The sequence below is a fragment of the Callorhinus ursinus genome, unplaced genomic scaffold, assembly GCF_003265705.2.
Source record: "Callorhinus ursinus isolate GAN/ISIS: 27379988/994484 unplaced genomic scaffold, GSC_fseal_2.0 scaffold6, whole genome shotgun sequence".
NCBI classification, from domain to species: Eukaryota; Metazoa; Chordata; class Mammalia; order Carnivora; family Otariidae; genus Callorhinus; species Callorhinus ursinus.
In genome coordinates this window covers 5,121,307-5,145,969 of record NW_027397068.1, presented here as the reverse complement: position 1 = coordinate 5,145,969, position 24,663 = coordinate 5,121,307, and the positions used below count along the sequence as shown (strand labels likewise).

At 38.5% G+C, this 24,663-nt stretch overlaps 1 long non-coding RNA gene across 1 annotated transcript in view; it reads left to right on the top strand.

Moving 5' to 3' along the window:
• Nucleotides 1-23,377, top strand: part of LOC141372958 (uncharacterized) — a 58,580-nt gene extending 35,203 nt beyond the window's left edge. The window contains exons 2-3 of the long non-coding RNA XR_012378488.1: nt 4,690-4,840; nt 23,140-23,377. This is a non-coding gene — a long non-coding RNA (uncharacterized lncRNA). The remainder of the gene's footprint in view (nt 1-4,689; nt 4,841-23,139) is intronic.
• Nucleotides 23,378-24,663: the final 1,286 nt, after the last annotated feature.

The following is a 24,663-nucleotide window of genomic DNA, read 5'->3' as shown; positions in this document are numbered from 1 at the left end:
CACACTGGTTTCATGTTTGAACAGACTGAAATCAAGCACTAACTATGAGAACTGGTTGTGTAGAAATGCCCCACAGCCATAGCATCAACTAATACAATGGGTGTCTAGCCTTTGTGTTCCATGATATTCAAAACCGAGGAGGTCATGGTTATGTTTTATGAAAGAGAAAATGACCTTCCTCAAGGAACAGAGAGAAAACTGAAATAAATGATAACCATTTAGGATTTCTGAAGATTTTTTAAAGAGTGGAAATAAACCCTTTGGTGAATTAAAATATATTCTTTTCATGCTTGAGGGTTTTGTTCAAATTTTATTTATCCTCTTTGGGGGACCATCTGTTATTCTGGAATGGAATGGTTTTTTTTTTTTTTCTGTTTTTTGTTTGTTTGATTTGTTTTTTTAAGTAGGTTCCAAGCTAGGCATGGAGCCTAATGTGAGGCTTGAACTCACAACCCTGCGATCAAGACCTGAGCTGAGATCAAAAGTCAGATGCTGGGCACCTGGGTGGCTCAGTTGGTTAAGCGACTGCCTTCGGCTCAGGTCATGATCCTGGAGTCCCAGGATCGGAGTCCCGCATCGGGCTCCCTGCTCAGCAGGGAGTCTGCTTCTCCCTCTGACCCTCCCCCCTCTCATGCTCTCTCTCTCTCTCATTCTCTCTCTCAAATAAATAAATAAAATCTTTAAAAAAAAAAAGTCAGATGCTTAACCAACTGAGCCACCCAGGTGCCCCTATTCTGGAGTGTTTAAGCTAGATCATTTATGGGAATCCATGAAAAAAACACATGTTTTATCAGCATGATTTCATACCATGATATATACTTCTAAAGTGATTGTCCATGTAGGTTCTGTGACAATATTGCCTTTTTAGCAGACACACATATATACAAAATAGGAAAAGAAGGGAAAAATCCCATCCAGTGTCTTAACTTCATTCAAGATCACGCCTCAGGGAATCCAGCTTATCTCTTGACAAGTCAAATGTCCCATGTGAAAGGACACTGAACTGCCCGAGGCATTTGGTGAAGTTCAAATAAATCTGCCCTTGACTTAACGGAGAGATGATCAGGTGGAGGAGCTGCTCTGGCTTAGAAGGCTCTTTCAAGAACCACAGACATGTGGGTGCACCCCAGCACAAGAAAGGAAGTCCCTGCAAACTTAAAAGGATTTCGAGAAGTAATGACAACATAATAGCCATACTTTTGATTTTGCATTAGTGGAAGAGTGAATTTCTAAAATTATGGTAAGCAGGTTCCTGTGGCTGTTTAGCTCACATTCATGCTTCATCTTAGTGAAGAGGAGAATAGAAATAAAGGGGAAAAGGTAAGCACAATATTTCATTACCCTTTTCCAAGGCTTTCGAAGCAAATGAACAACTTTCTTGTGGAGGCTTTCCTTGACTATTCCTTCTTCTCCACTTTGTTTTGTTTTTGCATAATATTTATGCCTTTTTTTGTTTATTGCCTGTATCCACTTCACTGGAATCTGTGCTCCATGAAGGCATGGATTTCTGTCCACACTGTTCATAACTATTGCCCCCATGCCTAGAGAGTTTCTGGCACTGAGTAGGTGTTCACTAAAGACTTGTTGAAAGAATGAATAAATTCTTATTAGATTATTGCCTTCCCACATTCAGTGATAATTAGTATATTTTATGCAGCTTTGGAATTATGTCCCCCCTAAATATGTCAATAAAATATTTAGGGAATTGGACCGAAGTGGAATGTCTACCAGTCTGCTTATTTCTGGCTTTAAGATGAGGTAATTTAGTCACTGCGAGCTGCAGCTCTGGAGTTGAGCTGTCTAGGTTTGAATCCTGACTCTGTGGCTTACTAGCTTGGAAATCTCCAGCAAGTTAATTCTCTGTCCCTCAATTTCCTCCTCTGTTAAATGAGATAATAATAAGGTAGCTCTGGGTATCAAATGTATCTAAATGGGATCTTACACATAGTACAGAAGAATAACATTTATCATGGTTGCTTTCCTGTGAATATCCTGAGTTATTTCTTCCATCCATGATGCTTTACATAGACCATGAACACACACTTACATTTGTATTCTTGACTCAAATCTGAATTTCTTGGAATATGTAGCTGCATGACCCTTATGAACATTGGAAGGTACAATTTGAGTACAGGAAAAAAGGAAGGGCACTCTTTGGACATTGAAGCCCAGGTCACAACAACAACACTGAAATAATAACTATTATTTGTTTAATATTTTAAATCTATCTATTCACCCTTATACCTATCTACCCATCCATCTATATACGTATCCTACTGCAATTGTATGGCCTTATCTCTGAAGTTATTTGTTTATGGAGGTTTCTCGTTTGAAAGAATAAACCACCAAACACATAGATAGCAATTACTTTATGCCAGGTACCATTCTCAACACTTAGGGAAAATTTCCCATTTGCCAGCGTAAACACCCATGTATTTGCTCACTTCTTTGGAAATTGTTTCTAAAAATTTCAAACTCAGAACACACTTGCATGTATAGTTAATGTTATTGTTCTTATTTGTTCTGATTGAGTCATATAGGCTTTACGTGAACATATTCCTGCCTTCTGGAGTTAACAGTGGAGGTCCATCACCATGGTCCTCAGAAGTAATTAAATAATAATATGTAAACACAGCCCAACATCTCTGAGGATTTTTAAGGGACTCACAATTTTCCGTAAGGTTCCTAGTTGCCTGCTTCTCCACATGTACCTCCTCCTAACATCCCTCTCAGTGTGAACAAGCCCCGTTCTCTCTAAAGGGCTCCACCTGGGACCTTCATCTGTCTTCTTTCATGCCCCCTGGAGCACTAATTTTACAAAGCTGTTACTTGTAGCCGACTTTTACTGATCTTTTGAGGGAGGAATGGCATGGTGGAAGAAGATGGGGTGAAAGGAACAGGGTAACAGTAATTTCGACAAAGAACACAAAATAACCTTCAACAATTTCAGACATCACTAATCCTGGCATTTGTGACCATTTCCCACCACTGACAATTTCTCACTGCCTGTTTCCTGCCATATCTTGAGGTTCCTGTCTTCCATGACCACTTTTGTTTTCCTTTCTCCCTATTTTCCAGGCCCTTTACTCATCTACTCACTCTTATCTTCAAGGTTTCCCCCAGAAATATAAATATGTTCTTACTCCCCACCTCACCCCGGGCAATGACAAGAGGGGGCTTTCTTAACCAAGATAATAATCTCATTATGATCTTAACAGAACCATCTACCCCAGGACTGAATTATGATATTCCTTATGGCAGTTCTAGAATTTCTATGTAAAATGGGCTTTGTAGGGGTTGTCTAATGGAAAGGGAATTAAGAAAACTTATCTTGAATTATACTTGCATAGCAAACAAACTATTTTTAACTTAATCACACAGCAAAGTCCTGGCAGAAATCAAAATTCTGTTTAATGGGGTTTAAGTAAAGAGATTTTAATTAAGGGCATGTCTCCAGAAGTGTGGGCAGGTTAGAGAAACCAAAAATGAACACTGAGGCACCCAGGGACAGTGCCATTGGGAAGCCATTACACCTGTAGGCCTGAAAGAGCAAGGGAAGGAAATAGTGTCTCTGAGCCTGGTGACAGCTGGAGCCATGGAAGAGCCAGGAGGAGCTGTTATCATAGGGGTTATAGGCACCAAAGCAGGGAGGGAGTGGGGAAGGAAATATTCTGATCCCATTCCTCTTGCTCTCCCAGATGCTTCTCATGGGCTGAACCCAACCAGAAGCCAGATGGCAGGGGAGCCTTGCTGAGGTCATTTGCCAGATTCCCTGTCCATGGACCAGAACAAATGGGGTGGGTTTGGGTGATGGAGAATAACCAGAACAGATTATGTATTTATTTGGGACTAACTTTGAAAGCAGGAACTGAGGAAGATTAAGGATGGCTCAATCACTGCTGGCCACTTCCTAAAAAAGAGAGAGGGAGAGAGGGAAGCAAACCATAAGAGACTCTTAACTATAGAGAACAAACAGGGTTGCTGGAGGGGGTGGGGGGGTGGGCTAATTGGGTGATGGGCATTAAGGAGGGCACTTGTGATGAGCACTGGTGTTATATGTAAGTGATGAATCACTAAATTCTATACCTGAAACCAATTTTACCATATATGTTAACTAAATAGAATTTAAATTAAAACTTGAAATAAATAAATAAACAAGTAAATAAAAGGCAGAAGCAAATTCAGCTAAGCTTTATTTCACACAGAAATTTTCCCCTCCTAATACACTGGAAGGCTGTTGGGAGACAGGTTAGGCCACCCCTCCTTCCCTACTTTTGGGAAAAGCTCTGAGTTACAGGCAGAACAAGGGGCAAGGAAAGTATTCAGTGTTCACCTTGTCTTATCACCAAGATTCCTACCTCTTTCTGCCACGAGTTAGCTTGAAACAATCTGTGTTGTAAGAAATAGAAAAGCAATTTTTGAAGCATAAAATTAAGCTGCAACAACCAATCTAGAAGTCAGGCTAAGCACCTGGAGAAGCCAACACAATTGAGGAGGTACACTTTTGAACTCTAAATTCTTTTTTATTGCTTCTAAACTCAAGCTCTCAACCAACCATGAGAAGAGTTTACATTACTCTGAAATCAGTGAGGCAAAAGCAAATTACTAAAATAGATAAGAGAATGGATATAGGATTGATTCTTTCCTCAGGGCTGAATATTAATATGAAGGATGTCTGTTTCTTCACAGAGAATGGATGCTGCAATATAAACCCCTAGGTGCTTCCAGCCAACTTGGTTGCCTGCCTGGCCCTCCTTCATCTGGTTGTGTCTGCAATTGCCAAAGGAGTGGTGGAAGAATTTCTGGAAGACACTTAGTTTCAACAGAACTCCTTAGATGGGTTAGTGACTACCTCAACTCTTGGGAGCAATCATAGCATGCAGATATGGCTCTGACCTGCAGGTACCTGGGGTGTACTATGGTGTCAAAGAGAGAGTGTCATGAAATTTCTAACAGGAAAATACTGTCTTCTGTCAAGCTCTGTAATAGCTCTGACATGACTTGAGGGAATAAAAGAGAGAAATATCCTTGGACATAAACGTTGCCCAAGCCTCTCCTTCATGGTTTTGGTGTCCAGGATAGCCTGTAGAAGAGGTGCTGAGCTGAGTGCTTTACTTTAATCACCTCAAAATAAATCTGGGAGGCATGTTAAAATATCCCTATTTTACAGGGAAAATAGATTTAAGGAAATCATTGGTTTGCTCAAAGACACATACCTTGTACATGGTAGAGCCTACATAAAACCCCACTTCTGTCTGTGTTCAAAGCTTTGCCTCAAACAACGACACCACGCTGAATGAATATGTCAGGGAATTTGGAAGGAGGATAGTGAAATGGTATTTCATATGGATGGTTAAAATTGTTTCCAGAATTATGAATCTACAATATTGCTATTTATAAGAAATATATATTTGATCATTCAGATGACCAAAGTTTATTGCTCACATATATTTAGTCTTTATCCACAGTTCCTGGCTCACAGCTTCCAAAACCCCTGTAATTTCCTCTAAGTACTGAAAGTGATAAAGATGTCTTTTGTTACTTTAATGAGGTGACTTTTGGAAAGCATCTAAGGATGGTTACCAGGAAAACCAACCATGTGATTAGAGGGTTGGAACTTTCAGTCCCACCCCCACTGGGGACAGGAGTGGGTTTGGAGGTTAGAGCAATCCCCAATGGTTAACAGTGTAATCAATCATGCCTATGTAATATAACCTCCATAAAACCCAAAAGGTCAGGGTTCAAAGACCTTCCATTTTGGTGAACATTTGGAGGTGCTGGGAGAATGCCTGCCCAGAGAGAGCATGGAAGCTCCAAGCCCTTTCCTTATACCTCAACTTATCCATCTCTTCTTTCTGTTTCTGAATTATATCCTTTTATAGTAAACTGATAACCTAGTAAATAAAACATTTCTCTGAGTTCTGTGAACTGCTCTAGCAAATTAGTCATACCTGAGGAGGAGGTTTGGGAATCCTCTGATCATATAGCCAATCAGTCAGAAGTACAAGTTACAATCTGGACTTGTGACTAGCATCTGAAGTGAGTGGAGGATTAGGGGAGAGTCTTGTAGGGCTGAATCCTTAACCTGTGGAATCTGATGGTATCTTTTGGTAGATAGCCATCAAATTGAGTTGAATTCTCAGATACTCTGCTGATGTCCAAGAATTTCTTGGTGTTGTGTGGGAAGTTCAGCTCTCCCACCTAATACACATGTTGGAATTGGGTCCAGGAACCCCACAATTATATAAGAATAAATTTAAGTAGCCAGTACTCTTGGTTAGATGTAACAGAAACCCGATTCAAACCAGTGTAAGCCAGCAATGTCCACAATAGCCAAACTGTGGAAAGAGCTGAGATGCCCTTCAACAGATGAATGGATAAAGAAGATGTAGTCCATGTATACAATGGAATACTACTCAGCCATCAGAAAGGATGAACACCCAACTTTTACATCAACATAGATGGGACTGGAGGAGATTATGCTAAGTGAAATAAGTCAAGCAGAGAAAGTCAATTACCATATGGTTTCACTTATTTGTGGAACATAAGGAATAGCTTGGAGGACATTAGGAGAAGGAAGGGAAAAATGAAAGGCGGGGGAATCGGAGGGGGAGATGAACCATGAGAGACTATGGACTCTGAGAAACAAACTGAGGATTTTAGAGGGGAGGGGGCTGGGGGGTTGGGTTAACATGGTGATGGATATTAAGGAAGGCATGTACTGCATGGAGCGCTGGGTGTTATACACAAACAATGAATCATGGATCACTACATCAAAAACTAATGATGTACTGTCTGGTGACTAACAACATAATAAAAAAAAAAAAAACCCGCTTAAGCCAGAAAAAAAATTGGCTTATTTAACCTAAAAGTCCAAGGGGTGATAACAGAATAGAACCAGGTACCAGATACCGAATGACGGTATCATTCTCTACGTTATTAATTTACTAATTTTGCTTTTTTTGGTATTAGTTTTAATTTGTAGGCTGGTTGTGTCTACACAATGGAGAAGATGAGTCCTGACAGCACCAGATTTACACAGTCCTTCTAGTTCATGACCTCAAATGAGTAAATAACCCTCTCTCCTTTATCATCCATATCAATCCTTGAAAAACATTCTGTGTTCCCTTGAATCACTTGCCCATCCTTAGACCAATCACTGTGTTTGAGGAGGAGTACAATACTCTTGTTGGCCAGCCTGAGTCACAGGTTCACTCCTAGTAGGATAGGTGAGGCCATGCGTTTCATGGCTCTGTTTGTAAAAGAAACAGTTCTCCAAACTGGAGTCTGAGCAGACAAAGAAAGGTAAGAAAATAAATATGGATACAAAAATTACCAACTTAATAAACAGGGCGCTCTCTAGCTGTGGGTGGGTAAATGAAAGATGTGAGCAGCCCAAGCATATGAGAACACATTGCTTGCCACCTCATTGAGCAAAAGATACAAAAAAAATAGCTCCCTTGAAGAGAGTACACTGCTTGAACAAAAAGGGATGTTTTCCTCATTCTTAAAATGTAAACCTATACTACTGGAATAATGATAACTCCCATCCCTAAAACATCTTTTTTTCCTAGCAAGAAAATAAGGTATCTCCATAGACATTAACTCACCTCATTACTCTGAAAATAAAAATCAGTTTAGGAGTAAGAGCTATTATAATTATTTTATGGGGGGACAGAAAGGAAGAGAAAATGTCTTCATCCAAAGTCAATGCCTGGTAGACTGAATACAGGCAACCGTTACTTTAGGAACTCTCCTGACATAATGGGATCTGGGTGCCTACCTCTGGATTCTCTCAAGCTCAGCATCCCCCCAGAGCTGCGTTTTTGGAAGACCATCTTAGCTTTCACCCTTTGAATTATTCTCTCCAGCCTCTCCCTTCTGACTGGTCAGTGTCAAGGGGTCTTGGACTAAGAAAGAGCTTGAGGTTAGTGCTACAGATGAGCCAGCCCAGGGAGTCCTTTCCCCTCTCCATCCTGTTCCCCTGCTTCCTCCAACCACCTGAAACATTAACTTCTAGACTCTGCTCAACCAGCAGCTCTTTTGTGCATTCTTGAATCACAGAACTTTTCTTATTTTGTTGTCCTGTTTGTTTAACGTGCATCCTTCCCCATTTTCTCCCAGCCCCCATCATTGACAAGATGGTGAAGCTCATGTTAATTCATTCTTGTATCTACAGCAGTTTTTACACTGCCTGACATATAGTAGGTACTCAATAAATGTTGGTTGGATGAGTGAGAATTTGGCCATTATTTGTAAAGTAGTGGTTCTCTGGTTTGTTAAGAGACAGAATAGAATTCAGGGAAATTTTTTGCAGAACTCAGAGTACTATGGATATCCTAAACTTAATTAAATAGCTAAATAGATAATTTTATACTAAATTGAGTTTCATACTTGATTTTATTGTGGAAAAGTAGCAACAATATCAAAGGTTTAAGGAAAGCAGTAAGATGTATAGCTTAAGATGAGCATTAGAGGCCAACAAACCTAGGTTCTGTTATTGGCTGTTCTGGTTGTTATTACTTCATAATGAATTACCCCAACACTAACATAACAACCTAGTAGTTCTCACTTGGAATCTCTCATGCATTTTGTAGTCAAATATGGGGCTGTAGGCATCTGAAAGCTTGCCTCTGCTAGAAATTTAAATGGCTTACTTAATGACTGACAGTTGATGCTGAACTGATGATCAGAGTGTCTATCTATGGCTTCTCAAGCAGGAAGAGATTTCTTACCTGCCAGTTGGCTTCTACCAAAACAAGCATCACAACAGAGCCAGGTGGAAGCTGCATGATCTTTTCTGACCTAGCCTCAGAAATCACACAATGTCACTACTGGATTCTGTTGGTTATAAGTGAGTCACTAAGGCTGGCCTAGTTTCAAGGGAAGGGGACATAGACTCTGAATGAGAGAAATGTAAAAGACTTTGGACATGTTTAAATCTACCACATTAGCTCTACCACCTAGTATTTGAGCAGTGTGGGGGAAAATTAGTCATTTGTGTTTTTTTTCTCTATATAATAGGATCCTTGTGAAGATTAAATAAGTTGATGTATGTAAAACACTTAGCTCACAGTAAGCTCTCAGATGTTCTTTTATTATTGAGAGAAAATATATGGGGAGAACCCTTTAAACCAAGAAAACCTAATAATTTCATCACCCTGAAAATTGGGGAAAGACCATTAGTCTCTTGTATTTTTCTGTAAAAATTCCTTGTGGGATACCAGTGTCCAATTTCAACATAATTTTAAAAGCATTAAATTCTAACAATATTTTTGTACATCTAATCATTCCAAGTTCTGATCATCTGACCTAAAAGTGAACTTTTGAAACCCAACTCATTTGTTTGTACTTGCAAAATGGTTTCCATATGTGTGCATGTATATCCATTTATTATGCTAATAATACATAACCTTACTATTCCTCCAAAGAGATGAAAGAAAAAAGTTTACCAGAAAAAAATCTGTTAGTCATCGACTGATATGACTTTGCATTATGCTAAAAAATACCAGAAAAGAGACAGATGGTTGATCTTCATTTAACACAAAAGCAAGAACTTTAAAGACTATCAGAGCCTTTGCTGAAATACCACATTGATTCAATAGCTAGAAACACAATTAGTAAAGAATAGGAAAATCATGGATGAAGACAATCATCCTTGTAATCAATCTTTTATAAATTCCCTGTGGGTAATTAATTTCATATAATACTATCCAGTATTGTAATTTCCTCCCGTTCTTTCCCTTCCCCCAAGCCCAGAAATACTTGAAATTCAGTACAAGAACTCTTGCCACAGAATTAAATTAAGATGTAATTAACAGGAAATTCTGCATAGCATATCTATCAACTACAAGGGGATTATTCTCTATAGAGATCCCATGGATTCCTCTGCTTGTACAAGCCCATTTGCCTCAATGACAATCTCTGACACATTGTTTGTCATCCAGAGAAGCTGTGGTAAGACGTTGGTTTGCAATTACTTTTATATTCCACTTCCCAGGGCTTTCTGGAACTCTTCATGCAATGAATCTTGAAAGTGACCGAGAATTTCCTCTTAGCTCTTGGCCTGTGGAATCATCATCTCTCCTCTCTAGAAGCCCTCACTCCATTTTTCTGGCTGTTATCTATTCACTTAACACCTTCTGGGAAGCCACTGAACAAGAGAAACAGTTGCCTGCAGAACCTGGAGAGATATGAGAACTCTTCTCTGTTGCTAAAGGGAAGGGAACTTGGACCCTTTGCTAATGATCACCATCTTGTTTCTATGATAACTTTCTTATCTTGGACAGAGTAATGTCCTGTCCGCACTGGGTCTTCCAATGGCCTTATTGCCTTTCTCATTCTTCCAGTGCTTCCTTACAATATATCCCTTCACAACAGTCTCATTTTGGGAGATATACTGGGGCATGCACAAATGGGAGAGGAAAAACCAGCTCCAATAATAATGACATCAGTAAAGAAAGGAAGTAATACAATCAGCCAATGTTCTTGAATATTAATGAGCCATAAATGAATTGACCAACAACCAAACTCTATTCTCAGCTCTCCTGGAAAGATTACTGTCTTTGTTTGCTGTGTTCCTTAAATCCTCAAGTATTGGTTTTTTTTTTTTCTTTGTCTTTTCAATGCTGCTTTGCTTCACTGACCTGATATTCCCTTTGTTGACTGAGAAGACTCTCAATGATTTTGTTAAGGAAATGTCCTTCAATAGGACATTTCCTTCATCAGACTTAGTTTTCTTGTTTGATGTTATCCCTACAGATATGCATGTGTGTGTTTGTGTCCGCATAATATATATGAATTAAAAAATCAGATATTATTTCAGTGAGACAGTATGTTAATAGAATTGGTTTATTTGATAAATCCAAGACTACTTCTTATTTGGAAAGTTGTTAGATTTTGGGCTTAGAAGATTTGAGACACTGAGTATAACAACACATAGGATAGGTAGATCATAAAATGCTCTGGAGGTAATGGATACTGGTGGCTTTAGAGAAAGATTCTGCAAAGAGATAGGAACTGTTGTACACAATGCAGAATACTGCAAAAGGACAGCTGAGCAGAAATAGACCTTAGAAATCATAGAAGAAAAGTGTTCATATTGGATCTTTCAGATAGCTGTCTCAAGTTTATTTGCTTATTTTTCATTTTTAATAGTGGCAAAAACATGTAAGATAAAATTTACCATCTTAACCATTTCTAACTGTACAGTTCAGTAGTGTTAACTATAGTCACATTGTTCTGCAACAGATTTTCAGAACTTTTTCATCTTGCAAAACTGAAACTCTCTACCCATTAAACACTCCTTATTTCCCCTTTTCCCAAGTCCCTGGTAACCACCATTCTACTTTCTGTTTCTATGAATTTGACTATTCTAGATACTTCATATAAGTGGAATCATATAGTATTTGTCATTTTGTGACTGGCTTATTTCACTTAGTACAATGTCCTTAAGATTCATCCATTCTGTAGCATGTGACAAGATTTCTTTCCTTTTTAAGGCTAAATAATATTCTATTGTATGCATATACATCGATGGACCTTTGGTTTGCTTTTACTTCTTTTTTTTTTTTTTTTTTTTTTTTAAAGATTTTATTTATTTATTCATGAGAGACAGAGGAGGAGAGAGAGAGAGAGAAGCAGAGGGAGAAGCAGGCTCCCAAGGAGCAGGGAGCCTGATGCGGGACTCGATCCCAGGACCCTGGGATCATGACCTGAGCCGAAGGCAGATGCTTAACCATCTGAGCCACCCAGGCACCCCGGTTTGCTTTTACTTCTTGACTATTGTGAATAGTGCTCCAAATGGGCATGGGTGTACAAATATCTTTTTGTGACCCTCCTTTTAATTCTTTTGGAATTTTTTTTTTTTTTTTGGATATATTGCTGGGTCATATGGTAGTTCTGTGGGATTGCTAGATCATATGGTAGTTCTATGTTTTGAGGAATCACCCTACTGTTTTACAATAGCAGCTATACCATTTTATTTTTTTCTTCCAAGATTTTATTTAAATTTAAGTTAGTTAACATACAGTGTAGTATTGGTTTCAGGAGTAGAATTTAGTGGTTCATCACTTACAGAAAACACCCAGTGCTCATCACAACATATGCCCTCCTTAATACCCAACACCCATCTAGCCCATCCCCCATCCACCTCCCCTCCAGCAACCCTCACTTTGTTCTCTATCGTTAAGAGTCTCATGGTTTGCCTCTCTCTCTGTTTTTATCTTATTTTTCTTTCCCTTCCCCTAGGTTCATCGGTTTGTTTCTTAAATTCCACATATTAGTGAAATCATATGGTTTTTGTCTTTCTCTGACTTATTTTGCTTAGCATAGAACACTCTAATTCCATCCACATCATTGCAAATGGCAAAATTTCTTTTTTTTAATGGCTGAGTAATATTCCATTTATATATAAACCACATCTTCTTTATCCATTCATCAGTTGATGGACATTTGGGTTCTTTCCATAATTTGGCTATTGCTGATAATACTGCTATAAACATTGGGGTTCATGTGCCCCTTCGAATTGGTATTTTTGTATCCTTTGGGTAAATACCTAGTAGTGCAATTGCTGGGTCATAGGGAAGTTCTATTTTTAACTTTTGAGGAACCTCCACACTGTTTTCCAGAGTGACTGCACCAGTTTCATTCCCACCAACAGTGTAAGAGGGTTCCCCTTTCTCCACATCCTCACAAACATCTGTTGTTTCATGAGTTGTTAATTTTAGCCATTCTGACAGATATGGGGTAGTATCTCATTGTGGTTTTGATTTGTGTTTCTCTGATAATGAGTGATGTTGAGTATCTTTTCATGTGTCTGTTAGCCATTTGTATGTCTTCTTTGGAGGAATGTCTGTTCATGTCTTCTGACCATTTCTTAACTGGATTATTTATTTTGGGGGTGAGTTTGATAAGTTTTTATAGATTTTGGATACTGCCCCTTTATCCAATATGTCATTTGCAAATATCTTCTCCCATTCCATAGGCTGCCTCTTAGTTTTGCTGATTGTTTCCTTCACTGTGCAGAGCTTTTTATCTTGATGAAGTCCCAGTAGTTCACTTTTGCTTTTGTTTCCCTTGCCTCTGGAGACGTGTCTAGTAAGAAGTTGTTATGGCCAAGGTCCAAGAGGTTGCTGAGTATCGTGTCATCTGTGAAGAGTGAAAGTTTTACTTCTTCGTTGTCGATTTGGATGCTTTTTGTTGTCTGATTGCTGAGGCTAGGACTTCCAGTACTATGTTGAACAACAGTAGTGAGAATGGACATCCCTGTCGTGTTCCTGACCTTAGGGGAAAAGCTCTCAGTTTTTCCCCATTAAGGATGATATTAACTGTGGGTCTTTTGTATATGACCTTTATGATATTGAGATATGTTTCCTCTATCCCTACTTTCTTGAGGGTTTTTATCAAGAAAAAAACATTTGTCAGATTTTTTTTCTGCATCTCTTGAGAGATCATATGGTTCTTATCCTTTCTTTTATGAATGTGGTGTATCACATTGATTGATTTGGAGCTATTGAACCACTCCTGCAGCCCAGGAATAAGTCCCACTTGATCATGGTGAATAATCCTTTTAATGTACTGTTGGATTCCATTAGCTAGCATCTTTTTGATAATTTTTGCATCCATGTTCATCAGTGATATTGGTCTGTAATTTTCCTTTTTAGTGGAGTCTTTGTTTGATTTTGGAATTAAGGTAATGCTGGCCTCATAGAATGAGTTTAAAAGTTTTCCTTCCATTTCTTTTTTGTGGAACAACTTCAGAAGAATAGGTATTAATTCTTTAAAAGTCTGGTCAAATTCCCCTGGGAAGCTATCAGCCCTGGACTCATGTTTGTTGGGAGATTTTTGATTACTGATTCAATTTCTTTGCTGGTTATGGGTATGTTCAAATTTTCTATTTTTTGGTTTCAGTTTTGGTCATTTATATGTTTCTAGGAATTTGGTCAATTTGTTGGCACATAATTGCTCATAATATTCTCTTACAATTGTGTGTATTTCTTCAGTGTTGGTTGTGATCTCTCCTCTTTCATTCATGATTTTATTTATTTGGGTCCTCTCTATTTTCTTTTTGTTAAGTCTTGCCAGGGGTTTATCAGTTTTGCTAATTCTTTCAAAGAACACGCTCCTAGTTTCGTTGATCTGTTTTGGGTTTTTTTTTTAATTTCTATATCATTTATTTCTTCTCTAATTCAAACTATTTCCCTTCTTCTGCTGGTTTTGGGTTTTATTTGCTGTTCCTTTTGGTATAAGGTTAGGTTGTATACTTGAGACTTTTCTTGCTTCTTGAGGAAGGCCTGTATTGCTATATACTTCCCTCTTATGACCACCTTTGCTGCGTCCCAAAGGTTTTGGACTGTCATGGTTTCATTTTAATTTGCTGCCATGTATTTTTTTTAATTTCTTCTTTAATTTCCTTAAAAAAAAAAAGATTTACTTAGTCATTTGATGGAGAGAGAGAGAGTACAAGTAGGGGGAGCAGCAGAGGGAGAGAGAGAAGCAAGCTCCCTGCCAAGCAGGCAGCCTGATGTGGGGCTTGATCCCAGGACCCTGGGATCATGACCTGAGCTGAAAGCAGACACTTAACAAACTGAGCCACCCAGGCACCCCTCTTCCTTAATTTCCTGAGTAACCCATTCATTTTTTAGTCAGATGTTCTTTAACCTCCATGTATTTGTGGACTTTCCAAATGTTTTCTTGTGGTTCACTTCAAGTTTCGTAGAATTGTGGTCTGAAAATATTCATGATATATCAATTTTTTGTACTGGTTGAGCCTGATTTGTGACTCAGTGTGTGATCTATTTTGGAGAATATTCCATGTGCACCCAAAAAGAATGTGTATTTTGCTGCTTTAGGATGACATGCTCTGAATGTATCTGTTAAGTCCATCTGGTCCAGTGTGTCATTCAAAGCCATTGTTTCCTTGTTGATCTTCTACTTAGATGATCTGTCCAGTGCTGTGAGTGGGGTGTTAAAGTCCCCTACTATTATTGTATTATTATCAATGAGTTTCTTTCTTTAACTTTGTTATTAATTGATTTATATATTTGTCTCCTCCCAAGTTGAGGGCATAAATATTTACGATTGTTAGATCAACTTGTTGGATAGACCCCTTTATTAAGGTATAGTGCCCTTCTTCATCTCTTATTACAGTCTTTGGTTTAAAATTTAGTTTGTCTGGTATGAGTATGGCTCTCCAGCTTTCTTTTGATGTCCATTAGTATGGTAGATTGTTCTTCACCCCCTCACTTTAAATCTGGATGTGTTTTTGGGTCTAAAATGAGTATTTTGTAAGCAACATATCGATGGGTCTTGTTTTTTTATCCATTCTGATACCCTATGTCTTTTGATCAGAGCATTGAGTCCATTTACATTCAGAGTAATTATTGAAAGATATGAATTTAGGGGCACCTGGGTGGCTCAGTCGGTTAAGCATCTGCCTTTGGCTAGGTCATGATCCTGGGGTCCTGGGATCAAGCCCCACATCAGGCTCCCTGCTCAGAGGGGAGCCTGCTTCTCCCTCTCCGCACCCTCTTCTTGGGCTCTCTCTTGCTATCTTTCTCTGTGTCTCTCAAATAAATAAAATCTTAAAAAAAAAAAGAAAGATATAAATTTAGTGCCATTGTATTACCTGTAAAGTCATTTTCCTGTAGGTTTTCTCTGTTCCTTTCTAGTCTTTGTTGCTTTTGGTCTCTCTTTCCCACTCAAAGGGGAATATTTCTTCTATTTAATATTTCTTGCAGAGCTGGTTTAGTGTTCATGAACTCCTTTAGTTTTTGCTTGTCTTGTAAACTCTTTGTCTCTCCTTCTATTCTGAATGACAGCCTTGCTGGATTTAGTATTCTTGGCTGCATATCTTTCCCATTTAGCACAATTGAATATATCATGCCACTTTTTTCTGGCTTGCCAAGTTTCTGTGGTCAGGTTTGCTGCTAACCTTATGTGCCTACCCTTGTAGGTTAAGGACCTTTTGTCCCTAGCTGCTTTCTGAATTCTCTCTTTGTATTTTGCATATTTCACTCTGATATGTCTTGGTGTCAGCCTGTTTTTGTTGATTTTGAGGGGAGTTCCCTGTGCCTCTTAGTTTTGAATGCCTGTTTCCTTCCCCAGATTGGGGAAGTTCTCAGCTATAATTTGTTCAAATAAACCTTCTACTCCCTTTTCGCACTTTTCTTCTGGGACTCCTATGATATAGATATTATTTTAATTTGTGGAATAACTGGGTTCCCTAAGTCTATATTTGTGATCTAGTAGTTTTCTTCCCTTCTTTCCAGCTTCATTATTTTCCATAATTTTATCTTCTTTATCATCTGTTCCTCTGCTTCTTCCATCCTCATTGTGATTACATCCACTCAGTTTTGCATCTGTTATAGCATTTTTTATTTCAGCCTAACTAGTTTTTAGGTCTTTTATCTCTGCAGCAAGGGTTTCTCTGATGTCTTCTATGCTTCATTCAAGCCCAGTTAGTGTTCTCATGACTGTTGTTGTAAATTCTGGTTCAGATACATTGCTTATATATCTTTTGAACAAATCCCTGGCTGTGATTTCTCTTTGATCTTTCTTTTGGAGAGAATTCTTCTGTCTTATCATTATATCTAGGTTTCTGTCTTTTGCATGTTATGAAAGCTTGTTACATTTCCTGCTCCTGAGAGTAATACTATAGTAAGAAGGGGTCATACACTGTCCAGGGCCTGGCACTTCAGGAAGTGTTTCTGCTGTATGCTGGCAGCTACACCATCTTAAAATATCACCAACAGTGCACAATGTTCCAATCTCTCCTTATCCTCACCAACACTGATTATTTTCTGTTTTTTCAATAGTTGGCATCTGAATAGGTCTGAGGTGATACCTCATTGTGGTTTTGATTTGCATTTCTCAAATGATTAGTGATGTTGAACATCTTTTCGTATGCTTGTTCACCATTTTTATATTATCTTTGTAGAAAGGCCCATTCAACTCTTTTGTCTGTTTTTAAATTGAGGTTATTTGTTGTTTGTTATTGTTGTTCTTTGTAGTTGTAGGAGTTCTGTATGTATTCTAGATATTATTCTCTTATCAGACATCTGATTTGCAAAGATTTTCTCCCATTCTGTAGCTTGCCTTTTCTCTCTGCTATTTGTGTCCTTTAATGCACAGATTTAAAGTCCCATTTGCCTATTTTTGCCTTTGGTGCCTGTGCTTTTGGTATATCCAAGAAATTACTGCCAAATTCATTGTCATGAAGCTTTTCTCTTATATTTTCTTCTAAGAGTTTTACGGTCTTAGGTCTTACATTTAGATCTTTAATCCATTTTGAGAATTTTTGTATATGGTATAAGATAAAGGTCCAGTTTCATTCTTTTTCATATGGATATCCAGTTTTCTCATCACCATTTGTTGAAGAGACTGTTTCCCATTAAGTGTCCTTGATACCTTTGTCGAAGATCATTTGACCATATATGTGAGAGTTTATTTCTGTACTCCAGTTTATTTCTGAATGAACTCAAATCTACCACAATTAGGCAACTCTTTGTATACAGATAAAATGCACAGCTTCTTGTATCAGTCTGCATGAGTGTACGTACCCAGCATTTGTTAACTGTGTGATGTTAGATAATTTACCTTTCTGTGCCTCACTTTCTGTATTTGTAAAACAAGAATAATGATAATACCTCCTGCAGAATGGGATTGTGAAGATTAAATAAATAAAACTTGTTAGAAAAGGCCTGATACATAGAAAGTACTAAAAAAAAATCTTAGCTGTTATTATTGCCTAATTTGCCTTTCTTATAATTTTACTAGGGCACATCCAATACAGTTATAGCTTCCTAAATGCTTCATATCATAGCAATTCCCTCAATTCTAGATACCAACACTATTCATGCCTACTGTGCACTCTGCATTGGTGTTCCAACACCAGGGGTTTATTTTTTTATTTTTATCTTAACCTCATAAAACCACTTTGCTTGTGCCCTTCTATGCATCCCACACTTTCTCTGAATGTAGGAAATAAAGAAAGATCAATATTGGGGAAATATAAAAGAAGGTAAAGGTCTCTGTAGTTTCTCCAAGTTGGTATTCAGTATATATTGATCCATGAAACTGAAATAGGTTTGAGAAAGATCAGAGACTTCCCCCCCCCTTTTTCGTAGTCTACTGTGAGGTGACTAAGGTCAGATGGAGAATGTGAGGGGGTAGAGGAAAACTAAAGTTTTGTAGGACAGCTTAATTTGAAATTGACAGGCAGCTACCACAAAAATGTTCCTGGTTTTTAGAAAGCTGCACTGCCCAATTCCTTACCTGACTGATACTACTGCTTGAATAAAGCTAGAACAAGCTTACATTAAAAGGAGTATATTCAACAACTATGTTGTATACCTAAAACTAATGTAACATCGTGTGTCAACTATACTAAAAGACACCCAAAATATGATTATATGAACTATATGAGCAGCAGAACAAGTCAGAGCAAGTAAAATCATAGTAAATTTAAGGAAAATTGTATAAATCTAAGCAAAAGTAAGCGTTAACATTTTTGCCATGCAGTGTGGTTTGGTGCAGCTGGGATTAACCATATCTCTATACTTACAGTCCTTTTCAGATGAATTCTTTCTGTTAGAACTCATGTTCTTTTCATTACCTTTTGATCTCTTTCCCTTTCCATAATAAAAGACCTCTGGAAAATCAGAAGTATAAATGTTGTTTATAAAGATTTTTCTTGTTCCAATATTAATGCAAATTAACTAACTATGCCTGAGATATCAATGTCCAACTGATCTCAGTATAAAAAAAAGTCAACCATGTTGCAGTTTTAATTAAATTGATAGCTATCTTTAGTTCACATTATTTTATTCCAGAAAAGACAAAAATGTTTAAAGTGGATATTAAGTATTAAGAAAGCTTTTATTCCTAATAAACTTAATACAGTATTTATCAGCATGTAATTATCAAACATGGAAGGTTAATAATTTTTTAAAACCTTGGAACATAATGATTGCATTGTCAGAGAAAACTTTCATGGAAATTTTTAAAAGCAGACAAAATATAATTGAATATTGTTTCTAAAATGAGAAAAACTTCTGAAATTATTTGAGAGACTAGCAAGATATATCCTTCATCTTTCAAAAGTTTCTCTTATAGAAATAAAGAGCACGTATTTTATGGTTTTACTCAAAACCTATAGACTCATTTATAGTCTTCTATTGTTTCTCTAACTAAAATAAACTCAAAAGTAGGAGAATCGCATGTTATTTCAAATCAAATCCTGTGTGTATGTTTGCATGCATGCATGCATGTGTGGAATCATAACTCACTTTTGGTGCTCCCCCTTTTCTAAATCTAATCCTTGTTTATATAGCCAGCCAGATGCATGGCAAGCACATCTAAGGGACACATTAAATATTTAAATAAGTGAATTGTTTTCTTTCCATTTGTTTTCCGAAAGAAAAAAATGGTTTTCTACTATTTTTTCTGTTTGGATTTTGATGGGATCGAAAAAAGTTGTCATACAGTCATTGATCCAAAGTTGTCAATTTTAAACTTATTTATATATGTAAAAAGAATAATATTGTGGTGCTTTTTGGCCCTCAGTAATTCCTGTTTCCAAGTTATGACAAGGCTCCCACATTAAGAGCTATCTGTACTTGGCTGACTCAAATCAAGTGTTTCTTTCAAGAGGTGGAGAGGACAATTCATCTGCAATTTCAGGCTGTGTCACTGGGCTCAGTGCTATGGGGAAAAAGAAGAATATGATGTAGAGGTCTCTTCCAGGGTGGAAGAAAAAGAAAAAAAGTCTCTCCCCTTCCAGAGGAAGGAAGATAGTTAGAGGTTGGATGTTCAACTCCTGGAGTGGAGCTTTGAGGGAAGATGCAGGTAGGAATAGCGAGAGCAGCACAATGGACACGGTTACACTTCACTACATGCGAGTCAGAGGCCACTTCAGACTAGCTGTCAGGGGGCGAAGACTAACAGAAAATAATTAATAAATGCCAAACAGCCACATTGCTAAAAGTACTTTCCCCTGTGGACGTTATCTTGAGTTTTTCTACTCAAGGAACATCCCTAGTAAGGAGCTGATCTTTGATTCAACAAAATATTTACCTGAACACAACCATTTCATCTGGAAGTTCTTTTAATTGGCAAGTTAAAGTGTCTCTTCTTCTGTCTCTCTCTCTGTACAGTTAAAAATGGTTACATGTGGGGCGCCTGGGTGGCTCAGTTGTTAAGCGTCTGCCTTCGGCTTGGGTCATGATCCCAGGGTCCTGAGATCGAGCCCCGCATTGGGCTCCCTGCTCGGCGGGGAGTCTGCTTCTCCCTCTCCCTCTGCCCCTGCTTGTGTTCTCTCTCTCGCTGTGTCTCTCTCTGTCAAATAAATAAATAAAATCTTAAAAAAAAATAGTTACATGTGTTTTACCACAATTTTTAAAAATTAAAAGTTAAATTTATTTTTTAAGTTTTTAAAAATATTTTATTTATTTATTTGAGAGAGAGAGCGTGAGAAGGGGGCAGGGTCACAGGGAGAAGCAGACTCCCCTCTGAGCAGGGAGCCTGATGCGGGGGCTTGATCCCAGGATCCTGGGATCATGACCTGAGCCAAAGACAGATGCTTAACCGACTGAGCCACCCAGGCGCCCAAAAGTTAAATTTTTTAAAGGTGTCTATTGCTCTTTTACCTACTTCCCACCCCAGTCATAGGAAGAAAGGAATTATCCTTCTTTGTGTATCTAATAAAATAACTATAATTTAACCTTGACCCCCCCCCCACATACACACACACAAAAAGATATACACACATACTATCTATTAAAATTCATAAGGCTTTCCATCCTAGGACCCTTTTCAAACTAGCCTTTCTTTTAAGGGTTTTTGTAAGTGAAATCCCTCCAAACCCTTCTTCAGGTGGACGGAAACCCCTCTGTGATAGGACTGAAACACAGAAAGGATGTTTCTCCTCCTCATGGAGAAATAAAATCGTTGTTGTTCCCTCATTCATGCGTGTTTCTCCATTCTTTTCTTTACTCGCCAAACAGTTATAGACTATCAGTTAAGTACCAGACTCTGGGATAGATGCTATGGATAGAAAGAGATAAGAAACTCAGTCTAGTAAACGAGACAAACAAGAAAATCAAAGATTATAGTACACTGATGAGAGCTCTAAGAGAAATCCACTCGGGGGGACAGGGGGAGAGCAGTGTTAGGGTGACCAACTATTCCAGTTCACCTTCTACTGTCCCCATTTTATCAATGAAAGGGAAACCCCTCAGTCCTGTACAAACTGGGCTAGTTGGTCTCCCTAGTTCCAGGCCAGAGTGGGCTCCGTTCGTGCAGCCTGGGGTAGGGGCGTGGGAGTATAGTCATTAGAATTGATGCCCAGCATAAATGCAATAAAATACCAGATGGATGAGGACATTGAAACCATTTGTTAAGTGAGTTAATTTAGCACATGGGAACTACATGACATTGGATCCTGATGCCCACAGTTCCTAGAGCTGTATGAAGATTAGGTGATTTAAATACTTCTGAGCACCTGTTATCTGAAAAGATAATTCTGACAAAGTCATTGGCAACAAAAAGCTTACAGTTCAAGAAAGGATAAAGCTGTCTATAAAAGTCATGATGCCGTAAGGTAGAGAACAACCTGAAACCTTATCTGGATTCCAGATAAGGAGTTTCTTTGGAAGGCCCAGGGATGACTGCCTAGAATGAGTGTGGGGAGCAAAGAAATAGCAGAGAGGATGGGAAAGAAGGCTCTCAGGTGGAAGAGCAGGAGCTCCTCCACAGAAACGAAGCAGAAAACTCACCGGACACCTTGGGCCCCAGGACAACAACTGAAGTGTGGGACGGAGAAACTCTGTCTACACTCTCCTACAAGCTTAATTTTGTCTCCCTCAAAATCTCTCACTCCTGCAAAAAATTTCCCAGGAACTCTGAAAATGTGCTTATTTGGAGTTGGCTGGACTATGGTTATACTTTTTTTTTTTTTGTAAGTAGAGTCAATATACTAGGGTGTTCGTTACCTGAGAGCTTTCTTTACAGTGCTAACAGGGATTTAGCTGAACAGGCTGTGGACACTTTAGTAATTATCCCCAGTGTGTCTATTAACCAGTGTATTTTTCAAGCTGATTCTGAATGATAATTGGTAGCAAAATCCAAGTTTCCCGATTTCTTTTTCCCATTTGCTAGTGCTCTGAACGCCCATCAATTCAACCACACCGTTCACTGTTGCTTCTCTCTTGGCTCCCCTCCTCCAACTCTTGGCTACCACAAAACATAGTTAGGGTTCATGTCTCATTTCTCAGCAAAATTATGAGATGTGCGGAGTGAATTCACATTAATATTTTAGCTAACAACACCTTGAAGAGTCTACAGACCATTTACCAAGGAAACTAAATTATTTCAAATACTTGTGTCAAAGTAAATGAACCAAGGCTTTCCTGATGTAATAGCCCAACATTTTATTGTGGGTATAACCACAACTCCCTGATCTCCAAAATTCAACAACCCTTATTTGGTTCTTTCTTCATTAGTGAGAGTAAAAAATGTCCCCCTATATATTTTTCCATAACGGTTAGTAGTGGAATAGGGCATTTTTTTTTCTAAAGTAATTCAAACTAATATGAAATCCTTTTGTAATACAAAATTGTCTTTAGAACACCTTAGAATTATTGAAAATGATAAGTAGAATTTATTAAGGTTATGAATCAAAGAGAAATGTTGTGTGTTCTTGTCATCATTAAAAAAAAATTTAGAGGTTAATCTTTTCCCCATGTTTTGGCTTAGCAATGACTCTGGCTTTTTTTTTTTTTTTTTTCCTCTCCTAATAGGTTCTCTTTGGTTCCAAGGTATTCCCAGCTGCTGAGAGTCACAAATTCTGTCTGAATAGAAGGGTGACCTTTTCAGAGAGGAGCCAGCGTTTGTAAGCTAAGATACAAAAGAAGGGGAAAATAGTTTGCTGAATGACTGAGGGTGTGCTGGAGGAAGAAAGCTCATTCCAAGCAGCCCCCCACCAGCCCTATTCCTACCGGCATCCAAATGTCCCAACTCCATCTCTCCATTCCTCCCTGACCTTACTGGCCTAGTAGAACTGCTAGCTGCAGACACGGTCGTCTGCTGAGGCTCTTTGATGTCTAAAATTCTGCCTCAGTGTCTGCTTGTCTCTTGCAGGGAGGAAGAAGCATCTGGCACCTCAGCTCTGTGAAACATCACTGACTGTTCCTGGGAAGGGGAGTCAAGAAGCAGCCAACCTGCTTTAGGAAGGCAAGTGACCTGAGTTACTCCTGCCCACTGCCAGCACACAGATTACACTTCTCTGGGTATGACCCCATGTCCTCAGTTCCCCAGGCCTGAATACACTTAACCTTCCTTCTCCAAACTGCTTTATATTCCTTACCCACCCCCTTCATTCTCCCCTCCATTCTTAGTTCTTTTTTTTTTTTTTTAAAGATTTTATTTATTTGACAGAGAGAGACACAGCGAGAGGGGGTACACAAGCAGGGGGAGTGGGAGAGGGAGAAGGAGGCTTCCCGCTGAGCAGGGAGCCCGATGCGGGGCTCGATCCCAGGACCCTGAGATCATGACCTGAGCCGAAGGCAGACGCTTAACGACTGAGCCACCCAGGCGCCCCTCCATTCTTAGTTCTTAAAAATATCACACACTGCAGTTGTCACGTGTCTTCTGACTTTTCATCGTAGCTCTGCATACCCCTTTCGAATACCCTCTTCCATTCTCTCCCTTTTTTTTTAACCTCACAATTTTGCTTTTTGGCAACCAACCAAAGATTTTGTGTGACTTAAAAGAAGTATTACAAGACAAACCGTCTCCTGGTACAAGAGCTACAGAATTATTTGCATATGTAATCTCTTCCTGTGCCTCCTGCTAGCCTGGGACTCTTCCCCTCCAATCCTGGTGGTGTAACAAAAGAATAAATTATGGTCCTACTGATAGAACATTAAACTGACAATCTTCTGAGGCACAGGCAATTTTCATGGAAACCGAAGAAAATTCAAGATTATACATTTTCTTGTAAATGTATTTCTTTTTCCTGTCTGCCTTCTCACATAATATCAGTTTTCTTGCCTTCTTTTTATTCAGTTTCCTCTCTGAAATAGGAAACAAGACATCTGAAGCTGACTGTGAGCCAATCTCTCAGCAATTGAGCTATACATGCCGATAGGGAATTTGGGTATGGCAAATCAGTTACAAGGCATTCATGGTTAAAATTAATAAATTGTAGCAATTTTTAAAAGACTAAATGAATTACCTTACCTAATGTTTTGCCTCCTTCCTGACTACTTTGGGAAAAAGGGAAAAATGAAAATAAAGGTGTTTATATAGTGCCATCTAGTGGCAGATACATCCAAAAAAAAGGAAAAAAAAAAAAAAAAAAAGGCTTTTTTTCTCCTCGAATTTTTTAAAAGAACCCAGAAAACATTTGCTACTATTAGAGTCTGGTCCCAGGTTTAATTCTAGTTTTGTTTTACCTCCCCGAGGAAAATGCAATTCTGCAATTTTTGGTGTCACTGAGAGTTTTATGTTTTAATCTGGTTTGTAGAGAGCCAAAAAAGATGAAAAATCTGAAAATCCAGAGCAATTACTGCCTTAGTATTTTAACTAAGTTTTTCCTTGCCGTCCCACCTCTGCCTGTCTTGCTCAAACAAAACACTGATTCTGCTAAAAATAGGAAATGTT